General features: G+C 46.0%; 1 long non-coding RNA gene across 4 annotated transcripts; it reads left to right on the top strand.

Annotated features, from left to right (window-relative positions):
• The first annotated feature begins 228 nt into the window (after nucleotides 1–228).
• Nucleotides 229–9,375, top strand: LOC111537305. 4 transcript variants are annotated; one of them, XR_002729965.1, is made up of 4 exons: nucleotides 229–650; nucleotides 758–2,046; nucleotides 2,191–2,315; nucleotides 9,068–9,375. It is a non-coding gene; the product is annotated as an uncharacterized LOC111537305 (long non-coding RNA). The 4 variants fall into 4 exon arrangements; XR_002729966.1 differs by lacking the exon at nucleotides 2,191–2,315 and having other exon boundaries at nucleotides 758–938; nucleotides 1,937–2,046; XR_002729963.1 differs by lacking the exon at nucleotides 2,191–2,315.
• The last annotated feature ends 687 nt before the right edge of the window (nucleotides 9,376–10,062 follow it).

The raw sequence follows: 10,062 nt of genomic DNA on the forward strand, positions 1-10,062 counted from the left end.
GTCTAGAGAGAAAGAGAAGCACGTCTCCAAGAAATTGTGGATTTTGTGCTTTTGGTGCCTGGAGTTGAATGGAATCAAATGCACAGAAAACCCACAAAATTTTTGAGAGAGTTTACTGTCAAAACTACCACCAGGCTTGTCTAAAAGAAAATGAAACTGTTGGAGATAAAAACACATTTCTGGGGCCCCACCTTCTTATAGACAGGAAGCAGACTGAGAGTATGGTCATTGTCATATTCTCCGATGCGCTCTTTCGAAGTGATCAAGGGTGATGGGAAGAGAAAACCTCTCACAGGGCAAAGCCAAGAACCCACAGAAGAAAGGACTGAGTGTGGAACAGGAGCCCAACCAAGGAAAATTCTCAACTCCTGGATTAGGAGGACCTGGCCAAAAATTCCCAGGAGAACATCAGAATTGCTGCAGCCCAGCCAGTGCTGAGTGACTCTCGTTCCTTTTCTTTCCAAGTAGCAATGTTTTTGTGATTCTACACCTATTCCACATACCTGGGTACATATGGAAAACAACTTGTCTTTTTGATTTTTTAGGTCCTTATCAAATCAAGAGGAGCCTCAGTGAGATCTGGCATGGAACATGGATTTCCAGCTCAATGCCAGCGTTGGATAAGATTTTTGGAGTGTCCTGGGGATGCCGTGAGTGTATTTTGCGTGTGGGAGGGAAGTGAATATTTGTGACCAAAAGGGCAAAGAGTGGCCATTGTCTCTAAATATTCACTCCCTCCTCTTCTACCTATCTCTAGGGAACACGCACACTCCCTGCCCTTGACTTTGGGCCTTGCCCTTTTACTTGTTTTTGCAAATGAGATGTTAATGGAGGTGACATGAGCAGCAGTTGAAATGTGCTTGTGCTGTAGAGCTTGCTGTCTTGCACTTCTACCATTGCCACGAGAAAAATACGATATGAGTCCAGTAGGATGAGAGGTATTTGGAACAAAACTGCCCCAGGTGCCCTGTAGACCTGTGGCCTGAAGCGAAGCCACCCCATGTGACCTTCAGGCACATGGGCGAGAAATACCTCCTGTTATATGGCACTGTGATGTTTGTGGTTTCTTGTTACACGGTGGTGACTGACTGAGACAACCCACAATAGCAACCAGGAGCCCCATGGCTTCTTTAAAGATAGGAAGTAAAAAAGTAAATGGCAAACAATTTGGGAGTGGGCTGATACCAACAGAAAGGAGAAATGATCATAGACTTTAGGATGAGCTGACAAAGTTCTCATGACTGCCTGGAAAACTCAGCATACCTAGTGGGTCCTGGAAAAGGTGGGAGGCTATACATACAGAAGCAAGTGTACCTCAAAGTCTCCCATGCCAGTCAAAGAAGAGGAATAAAGAGTCGGTTGAGGTTGTGGGTGAGGTGAATGGGTTTATAGACTGAGGTTGCCCAGGAATTCGCAGTGTACATATACAGTGTACATACTTAATGTTTGATATATTTATTATACAGTAATTTTCTGATAATTAAACTTCTTAATATAACTTTGTGGTAAGAGTGCTTTTCCCACATTCCAGAGATTACCAGGAGTCTGACTTTTAAAAAATCTTGTTGTATTGTATGTATTTTTAGAAAGAGGTAGAGTAAAAATAAATAGATTAACTAGGACTGCTGGAAAAGGGGGTTGGGTGGGAAAGAAAAATGCCATTCAGAAATAGACCATGAAACTAATTACCTGGATAAACCAATGTAAAAAAATTTATTGTTTCAGACAGGGTCATAAACTCAATTACCTTAGGGGACTGGCAGGTGACACAAAGGAGTGAGGTAGGCCTGGTGGGGAGTGTGGTGATGCGGGAGTGTGTGCCCTGTCCCAGAAGGGCAGCTATGACTGGGATCCCTCCAATTGTTGCCATGTGGGAGTGGCATCTAGTGTTGCCAGCTCTTCTGAGGAAACAGGGCTGCCATGTTTGCTTCTGCAGGTTGTACACTGCACAAGAGTGCTCAGCCGAGAGGGTAGCTGGAGCCTAAAATTCAGTACAAGCTCCATGTACCAAGCCCTGGGCCAGGACACAGGACTCAAAGAGCAGAGGTAGGCTGGGTTTCAGCCCCTATGCACCCTCTTTAGTCTACCTTTGTGTAATACACAGTCACACAGGGTGGCTTGGGATGGAGGATCTTGCTTCCCATTGTGGAAGGTAAATAAGAAATACCTCTTTATCTTTGCTCCTGACAGCTCAGGCACAGGTGCCCTTTCTAGGCTCAGCCAATAGATGCCCCTTTCTAAGGCCTGGAACCTTGTGTGAGTGACAGAAGCACAGAGGTGGAGAGATTACGTGGGGTAGCATCCACTGTGTTTAGGTATGTCTGAATGGTGACACATATAGCACTTCTGAGAACACTGAGCTACTATTGACATGCTGATTGACCCAGTGGGTCTCCAGCTAGCCATCTCTGGATTAAGACATCCCAAGTCCAGGAAGGTGTATGAGTGTACTCACTTGTTCCCAGTAACCTTTGCATACACATAAGTTTCTCTCTCCTTCCTTCCTTCGTTCCTTCCTTCCTTCCTTCCTCCTCTTCTCCCTCCTCCTTCTTTTCTTTTTTCTTTCTCTTTTCTTTTCTTTTTCTTTCTTTTCCCTCCCTCCCTCCCTCTTTTTGGGAGACAGGATCTCTCTCTGTCACCCAGGCTTGAGTGCAGTGGCACTATTGACGCTTATTGCAACCTCAACCTCCCAGACCCAAATGACCCCCCCCACCTCAGCCTCCCAAGTAGCTGGGACCACAGGTGTGCCCCACCATGCCTGATTAATTTTTTATGTTTTTTGTAAAGATGGAGTCTCCCTCTTTGCCCAGGCAGGTCTCATGCTCCTAAGCTCAAGTGATCCTCCTGCTTTGGCCCCCCAAAATGCTGGGATTACAGGCATGAGCCACCACGCTTGGCCCTGAGATGTCCTTTCTTGGCATCATAGTGCAGGACGGTGACAAGCTTCCTGTCTCAGAAGGTTTGGATTTTGGTTCCATTTCTACTAGAGCTTGGTCCCAGAGCTTCCTAGCTCTATGACTTTGATCATGTTTGCATCATCCTGACTCTTAATTTCCTTGTCTGTAAAATGGAAATTTGAATACTGGTACTCCTTGCCTCTCAGGGATATTGGAAGACTCAAATTCAATAAGATAATGCATGAGAAAGCATGTTGCAAGCCTAACACACTATGTAAATGTAAGGTATTATTATATTGCTGCAGAGACATGAGAATTCATGTTGCTGATGCTTGAACCAGAGATGGTGGGAATCTAGCATGGAGCAGGCCTATCTAATTATTTTCAAAATGCTGAAAAAGGCCTTTCCAATTCATTGCCTTCCCAGGTTACCCCTCCTGTCTGCTGCTGTAAACTTTCACTTTCCCATAACAATAAACATTTATATTGTGCCTTACCATTATTTTATTTGACCCTCACAGCATTCCTATGTGGTAAGGGTTATTCCCATTTGCTGATGAGGAAACTGAGGCTCAGGGAATTCTGGGAGATACAATTCAAGTTGAGATTTAGGTGGGAATACAGCCAAACCATATCATTCTGCCCCTGCATCCTCCAAATATCATGTCCTTACTTTTTTTTTTTGAGATGGGGTCTCACTCTATCGCCCTGGCTGGAGTGCAGTGGCACAATCTCAGCTCACTGCAAGCTCCGCCTCCCGGGTTCACGCTACTCTCCTGCCTCAGCCTCCCGAGTAGCTGGGACTACAGGTGCCCGTCACTACGCCTGGCTAATTTTTTGTATTTTTAGTAGAGACAGGGTTTCACCATGTTAGCCAGGATGGTCTTGATCTCCTGACCTCATGATCTGCCCCCCTCGGCCTCCCAAAGCGCTGGGATTACAGGTGTAAGCCACTGTGCCTGGCCCATGTCCTTACATTTTAAAACCAATCAGGCCTTCACAATAGTCCCCCAAAGTCTTAACTCATTTCAGCTTTAACCCAAAAGTCCATAGTCCAAAGTCTCATCTGAGACAAGGCAAGTCCCTTCTGCCTATAAGCCTGTAATATCAAAAGCAAGCTAGTTACTTCGTAGATACAATGGAGGTATAGGAATTGGGTAAATACAGCTGTTCCAAATGGGAGAAATTGGCCAAAACAAAGGGGTTACGGGGCCCATGCAAGTCTGAAATTCAGTGAGGCAGTCAAATTTTAAAGCTTCAAAACAATCTCCTTTGACTCCAGGTCTCACATCCAGGGAGATGCAAGAGGTAGGTTCCCATGGTCTTGGGCAGCTCTGCTCCTGCGGCTTTGCAGGGTACAGCCTCTGTCCCGGCTGCTTTCACAGGCTGGTGTTCAGTGTCTGCAGGGTTTCTAGGCAAATGGTGCAAGCTGTCAGTGGATTTACATTCTGGGGTCTGGAGGATGATGGCCTTCTTCTCACAGCTCCACTAGGCAGTGCCCCAGTAGAAACTTTCTGTGGGGGTTCTGACCCCACATTTCCCTTCCGCACTGCCCTAGCAAGGTTCTCCATGAGGTCCCCACCCCTGCAGCAAACTTTTGCCTGGGTATCCAGGCATTTCCATACATCTTCTGAATTCTAGGTTAAGGTTCCCAAACCTCAGTTTTTGACTTCTGTGCACCTGCAGCTCAGCACCACACGGAAGCTGCCAAGACTTGGGGCTTCCACCCTCTGAAGCCAGAGCCTGAGCTGAAGGTTGGCCCCTTTCAGCCATGGCTGGACGGCTAGGACACAGGGCACCAAGTCCCTAAGCTGCACACAGTACGGGAACCTTGGGCCTGACCCACAAAACCACGTTTTCCTCCTGTGCCTCTGGGCCTGTGAAGGGAGGGGCTGCTGTGGAGGTCTCTGACCTGGCCTGGAGACATTTTCTCCATGGTCTTGGGGATTAATATTAGGCTCCTTGCTATTTATACAAATTTCTGCAGCTAGTTTGAATTTCTTCCCAGAAAATGGGTTTTTCTTTTCTATAACATAGTCAGGCTGCAAATTTTCAAAACTTTTACACTCTGCTTCGCTTATAAAATGGAATGCCTTTAATAGTACCCAAGTCACCTCTTGAATGCTTTGCTGTTTAGAAATTTCTTCTGCCAGATATGCCAAATCATCTTTCTCAAGTTCAAATTTTCACAAATCTCCAGGGTAGGGGCAAAATGCCGCCAGTCTCTTTGCTAAAACATAACAAGAGTCACCTTTACTCCGGTACCCAACAAGTTCCTCTTTCTCCATCTGAGACCACCTCAGCCCGAACCTTATTGTCCATATCACTATCAGGCTTTTGGTCAAAGCCATTCAACAAGTCTCTAGGAAGTTCCAAACTTTCCCACATTTTCCTGTCTTCTTCTGAGCCCTCTAAACTGTTCCAGCCTCTATTACCCAGTTCCAAAGTTGCTGCCACATTTTTGGGTATCTTTTCAGCAATGCCCCACTCTACTGGTACCAATTTACTGTATTAATCAGTTTTCACGCTGCTGATAAAGACATACCCGAGACTGGGAGGAAAAAGAGGTTTAATTGGACTTACCGTTCCACATGACTAGGGAGGCCTTAGAATCATGGCGAGGGGTGAAAGGCACTTCTTACATGGCAGCAGCAAAGGAAAATGAGGAAGAAGCAAAAGTGGAAACCCCTGATAAACCCATCAGATCTCATGAGACTTATTCACTATCATAAGAATAACACGGGAAAAAGACTGGCCCCTGTGATTCAACTACCCCCTCCCCCGGGTCCCTCCCACAATACGTGGGAGTTCTGGGAGATATAATTCAAGTTGAGATTTGGATGGGGACACAGTCAAACCATATCAACTTATATTTACACATATAATAGTGATATAATTATTTGGGGAGAATAAAGGAGGTGAGAGTGATATAAAACAGTAAAATTTGCTTCCTGATGTTATACAATTAATAAATCAAGAAACAGTAAATAAAAATACTCAGAGATTTGAAATCAGCTACCAGAAGAAACAGATAAAAGAGATAAAAAGTAGTTATCTTTGGAGTATGGAACTAAGGGGGGCAAGGGATGACACACTTCTATACTATCTTATTTTTAACTGTGTGCATTTTTAATTTTACTTAAAAGGCAAAAGCAATTCATATGTTATTCTAGTGGATTTGAAATCCTTCTTTGACACTTGCTAACCATGTAGGTGCCTGGCCCAGATGTGGGGGGTAGGAAATGCTACTTTCCTTTCTCACCTTCTGAGGGTTCGTTGCTGTAATCACCAGAAATGTACACTTCCTGGGCTATTTCTTTCTTTTTTTTTTTTTTTTGTTGTGGTGGCCTCCTGTGGTGTCGCCCAGGCTGGAGTGCAGTGGCCGGATCTCAGCTCACTGCAAGCTCCGCCTCCCGGGTTTACGCCATTCTCCTGCCTCAGCCTCCCGAGTAGCTGGGACTACTGGCGCCTGCCACCTCGCCCGGCTAGTTTTTTTGTATTTTTTTAGTAGAGACAGGGTTTCACTGGGTTAGCCAGGATGGTCTTGATCTCCTGACCTTGTGATCCACCCGTCTTGGCCTCCCAAAGTGCTGGGATTACAGGCTTGAGGCACCGCGCCCGGCCCCTGGGCTATTTCATTCAGCCCCCAACCTTGTCCACTGAACAAGACAAATGAGTCGCTACACCAAATTCTGGGATCCACTTTGTCACACCAGGCTTCCTTACACATATGACTCCAGCTCCGGACACATAATAGCACTCAGTGAATATTTGGTTAAACTGAATAAAAATGCCTGCAGAGACCAAATGCCTCATGCAGAGACCAAATGCCTAGAGAGACCCAATGCACTGTCTGTGAACTCTTTTGATGCTGCACAGAAACAGCACCATGCTTATTCCTTCAGCACGTGTCTGTGTAGTTTCTACTATGTCCCTGGTAAGCAAGTGAGTCATGGCCTCAGCCTTCATGGAGACAGACATTCAGTAAGTTGGTATGTAATTACACACTGCAATAGGTGCTATGAAAGAAAAGAACTGGACTCTTAAGAAAAAATCACTTCATTGGAAGGTCAAGGGGGCCTTTTCAGAGGAAGTGACATAATGAGCTCAGGACATAAGAATCTCGGAATTCAAGATTAAAAAAGGAGTGTGGCCGGGAGCGGTGGCTCACGCCTGTAATCCTAGCACTTTGGGAGGCCGAGGCGGGCAGATCATGAGGTCAACAGATGGAGACCATCCTGGCCAACATGGTGAAATCCCATCTCTACTAAAAATACAAAAAAAAAAAAAAGAAAAAAATCAGCTGAGTATAGTGATGCGTGCCTGTAGTCCCAGCTACTGGGGAGGCTGAGGCAGGAGAATCACTTGAACCTGGGAGGGTGGAGGTTGCAGTGAGCTGAGATTGCACCACTGCATTCCAGCCTGGTGACAGAGCGAGACTCCGTCTCCAAAAAAAAAAAAAAAAAAAAAGAGTGTTCTAGACAGAGAGCTGCATGTGCAAAGGTCCCTAGGTGGAAAAGCTGAATATGCAAGAGTGGTGCTTCTCACACTTCACTGTGCACCTGGGGGTCTTATTAAAAGGCAGACTGTCTCAGTAGTTCTGGAGTGGCGCAGAACTCCTGAATTTCCAACCCACTCCCAGGTGATGCCGGTAGCATCATGTTTGAGGAACTGAGAGATTTATGGAGAGCATAGTGAGCAAAGAGACGGGACTGGAGGAGGCAGAGACCAAATCATGCAGGAGCTCAGGGGCCACCTCCTAAATGTCAGCAGGAGAGTCACACAGTCTGATGTGGCAATTGACAAAATGTCTCTTAAATTTTTAAAATGCTCTGTAATGTTGCTGACAATGGTGGTGGTTGAATTAGACCCACTCTTGGGAGTTTACAATCTTGGGCTTGTTCCTTGTTGCTGGAGAACCCTAAAGAGCCAAGGGGTTGCTAGAAGTATTTATCCCAGAGGCTGGCAAATCACACAGTCAGGAAGTCCATGCTCTCTCCTCTCCCCTTTCGTGCCCCGCTGGACCTGCTGTTGTGTTCACAAAGGAGGCAGTGGGGCATGTTGGAAAGACTCCTGGTGAAACCTCAGCCCACGACTTGCCTCTTATGTATCTTCCTAACCTTGGGCACGCTCTTAATCTGCCTTTGCCTCAGTTTCCATATCTGTAAAATGGGGATGCATAAACCTCTCTGGCAGGGATGTTGGGATGATTGGAGATAATGTAGGAAAAGCATGGCCATTCAGTAAATATTAAGACGGATTATTCCTGATTTCTATTCCCAAGTGTTGAATTTAGGAAAAGCTCACAACATCTTCTGCACAAAGTTTAATGAGTTGAGACTGCCAGGTCCTTTTTTTTTTTTTTATTCTTTACGTTGAAATGCCATTCTCCAGCAAAGTTCAGGTGAAAAAGATTCCCTGGTCTTAAGAAAACCAGTAGTATCTTGGGTTAGACTGGCAAAATACAGGCCAAAAGAAAAAAAATTGTAAATTTTTTTCTTTCTTTCAGAAAGAAAAGCAAAAAAGCAAATTTTTCATAGAAAAAAAAAAAAAAAAAACAGCTGAGCTCCACTGCTTGGGTCTCTGCTGACCTCTCCCTCTGCTGTCTGTCTGTCTGTCCATTGGCTTCTCTCTCATTTCTACTCAACAACAGGATGCCTTCCTTCTCCCTCCCCCTCCTCTCTGCTGCAAACAACCCCGGAGCCACTCTGTCTGCCCTGTGCTCTGTTTAAAGGAACAGACACCCATTTCTCACAGAAGAACTGTTAGGTAAACAATAATATATTTTTTTAAACCCAGAAAGTGGCTCAACACACTCAGCATGGACTGACTGTCTCTAGCATTCCCGGCTAGCTTCAGGACAAAGGTCTCCAGAGGAAGGATGCTTCTTTTCTTCTCTTTAAAAAGAGTAAAAGAGGACAACAGGAAACCCAGGCGAGAAGAGCCCTCAGACTTGAGGCCGGCAGACAGGAGCCTGGCCTCGGCCTAAAGAGCCCTGAAAAGCTGCTCTTGGCAGCCCTGGCCTGAGTGGCAGGAGAGGATGGCTTTCGCTCCCTGAGGCCCTGTCCCTAAATGCACCTCCCAGCAGTGTGAAGTTTCCCCCAAACCCTGACTTCACTGCACCCTCCTAATGACACCGGGAGTTATACCTTAATACTCCTATTTCACAGATGGGGAAACTGAGGACCAGAAGAATGAAGAAACTTGCCCAAGGTCACATAGAATAAAGTTCACATCAGGACTCACACCCAAGTCTAGCTGACTCCAAAGTTCATTTTGGAACCACTCACAACATGGACTTCCTGGATCCCAAACTTTTGGATGAATTGACTTCACCCCACAGCCTTTCAAGAGAGAAAAGGGTCTACTTTCTAGATCTGGGACCTGGGAAAGTGGGCAGCTTTGGGTTCCTGTTGGGCCGGGAATAGGGCTGGGGTTCCCAGGGTTCTGACTCAAAACCCAAGGCTGGCCGTTTCAATAAAAGAAAAAACCAGACCGGGTGCGGTGGCTCCCACCTGTAATCCCAGCACTTTGGGAGGCTGAGGTGGGTGGATCACTTGAGGTCAGGAGTTCGAGACCAGTCTGGGCAACATAGAGAAAACCCGTCTCTACTAAAAAAACAAAAACTAACAAGGTGTGGTGGAAAGTGTCTGTAATCCCAGCTACTTGGGAGGCTGAGGTGGGAGAATAGCTTGAACCCGGGAGGCAGAGGTTGTAGTGAGCCGAGATTGTCCCACTGCACTCCAGCCTGGGCGACAGAGCCAGAGTCTGTCTCAAAAACAAAAAACCTAAAAAAATCAATAAAGAAAAATCCAAAGAACGGAAGGGCTGAGGTCAGCCCTTCCGTTTCTTTGCTTGGATTTGCCTCTCTGAAGAAGCAGAAGTCTTCCCTCCTGCTACCCTATGTTTTTCTGAGCTGCGTCCACAGCTGCCATCCACAGAGGCCAATGGCTGCACACACATGTTCCCATCTGTCCATAACAACAAAGAAATAATTCCCAGAAAAATAAAAACACAGAATATGTTCTCAAACAAAGAAGGAAGAAAATGTTTTTGGTTTCTTTGAAACACGGCGCCTATCTGCTGATGGGGATAAGTCGACTGGGAGAGACAATGTGGGGTGCAGAGCAGAAAGCCACTGGCTTTGGGCCAAGGCAAACCTGGG

The sequence above is a fragment of the Piliocolobus tephrosceles genome, chromosome 16, assembly GCF_002776525.5.
Source record: "Piliocolobus tephrosceles isolate RC106 chromosome 16, ASM277652v3, whole genome shotgun sequence".
In the NCBI taxonomy this organism is placed as follows: domain Eukaryota; kingdom Metazoa; phylum Chordata; class Mammalia; order Primates; family Cercopithecidae; genus Piliocolobus; species Piliocolobus tephrosceles.